The sequence below is a fragment of the Pongo abelii genome, chromosome 1 (assembly GCF_028885655.2).
Source record: "Pongo abelii isolate AG06213 chromosome 1, NHGRI_mPonAbe1-v2.0_pri, whole genome shotgun sequence".
Taxonomy (NCBI): Eukaryota; Metazoa; Chordata; class Mammalia; order Primates; family Hominidae; genus Pongo; species Pongo abelii.
In genome coordinates, this window is record NC_071985.2 from 100,483,362 (window position 1) to 100,485,547 (window position 2,186).

Consider the following 2,186-nt stretch of genomic DNA (forward strand, 5'->3'; position numbering starts at 1 on the left):
TTAGTAGAGATGGGGTTTCACCATCTTGGCCAGGCTGATCTTGAACTCCTGACCTCGTGATCTGCCTGCCTCGGGCTCCCAAAGTGCTGAGATTACAGGCATGAGCCACTGTGCCCGGCTAAAAAGATTTAAAAAAATGACTTTATTGAGGTAAAATTCACATGTGAAAATATTTCTATTTTTACATTTTGGAAGGCTGTATTATTTGATTGGGAAAAGATAGATGGGCTGTGCACATTTATTTTTTGTTTTTAAATTTTTTTGTTACTCCACACCCTGAAGAGTACCTTATTGTTAATTCTCAGGGTTGAGGACTGACTTTTTTTTTTTTTTTTTAAATTAGTGCTGGTTTCTATGGGATGCAAACTTTTCTCTAATAGCTGAAAGCAGAGGCTTCTGGGTGCTTTCAAATTTCTTCTTTCTTCACGGTTTTAAAAGAGGCCCTTGCCTCTTCTGTGTGTTGTTACGCGTACTGGAGTGCAGAATAGAAAATGCAAAACAAGACAGCCGTACAGGAGGTTTTTCTTTTTAAAGGAGTTGATAGACAAATGGCACAGAGTTCACTGTTCTCGCCAGCTGAGAGTTTAGCTTCCAGAAAGCACTACTTTAGGGAACAAGTGAAGCAGTGTGGAGGGCCTGAAAGGCTTCATTGACACAGCAGCCGGGAGGCTCTTGTAGCACATTGTCTGGGGTGCGGTGCCTTCGGAAACCAGCTCTCGAGATGTCTACACCCCCAACATCCCCAACGCTGAAAACATTCGGGTTTTTTTTTTTTTTGGTTGTTTTTTGTGTATTTTGTTTTTTGCCATTATACTTGGTTTTCCAGGTGAGATTCCTGGAAAGGTATTTGCTTTTATTTGTTTTTGTTTATTAGTTTCCTCTGGGTGTCAGTCAGTTCTTCGCATGGTCACTTGGCTTACTTGGTAGGAACATGGGGGATCTGGGTGGTGGGGCCAAGGCAGTTTCCCCAACAAATCACTGGTACGGCATGAATGTGTTTGTTTTCTGAATGAGAATCTAAGTGCTGCCACAAAAAAGGCATACTGGGGTAGAAGAAATAAGGTTAATTTGAAGCCGACAATTGAAATCATTATTGATAAGTTTCCTAGTTTTCCTGAAGGTTGATCTGGAGAGATGGAAGTCTAAGCTAAGGAATAATAGATCTGTATCAGTGAAGTAGTAGACTCACTTGTAGGCTCTGAGGGTCTGTCCCAGGGAAGACACAATGATCCATGGTGTGTTGGTTTGGTATAGAAAGGCCAGGAGGCCAGGGCCAGGCAAGCTCTTCATCTGTGGTTTTTATTCAGGTATTAATAGAGCTCCTAGTATGTGTCTGGCCTTGAGAAGGGATGTGGCTTGTGTTCCTGCACTTTGAGGAGTTTTGAGTCATAAACCCATAGACCACAGAAGATCCTTAGAGATCGGCAGTCCTCCTCTTACTCTGCAGGGGCACCAAGGCCCAGAACATTGGCTTGCTCAAGGTTACACAGAGAGTTAGTGGCGGCCTCTTGAGAGGCCAGTCCTTTTTTTTTTTTGAGATGGAGTCTTGCTCTGTCACTCAGGCTGGCGTGCAATGGCCCGATCTCAGCTCACTGCAACCTCCGCCTCCCAGGTTCAGGCGATTCTCATGCCTCAGTCTCCTGAGCAGCTGGGATTACAGGCACCCGCCATGACGCTCGACTAATTTTTCTATTTTTAGTAGAGACAGGGTTTCACCATGTTGCCCAGGCTGGTCTCGAACTCCTGAGCTCAGGTGATCCGCCTGCCTCAGCCTCCCAAAGTACTGGGATTACAGGCATGAGCCACCGTGCCTGGCCTGGAAGCCAGATCTTTTTATTCCCAGTTTGGTATTTTTCCATTCAACTACCATTGAAAATGCCTCATAGTTGTTAGAGAACAGTTCCAGAGAATATATAATTCAGTGTTAAATTGAATAATCAACTGCTACTGCATAGGGGGCGAGTTCATTGTTCACTGGAGCTATCTGGAAGTGTGACAGATTTTGAAGAATGGGAATGGTGTGGACATTCCAAAAGGACCAGAAAACCTTGTCTCTGTTCTGTGTTGTTTGGGGATGTCCATGAAGAAATATATAACCCTCAATCCAAGTGTGAAGCCTTTGCACATGCTGTGGGAGCAGGCATGTTCAGGGAGTGCCCCTGCTGAGCATCCTGCAGACTGATAGG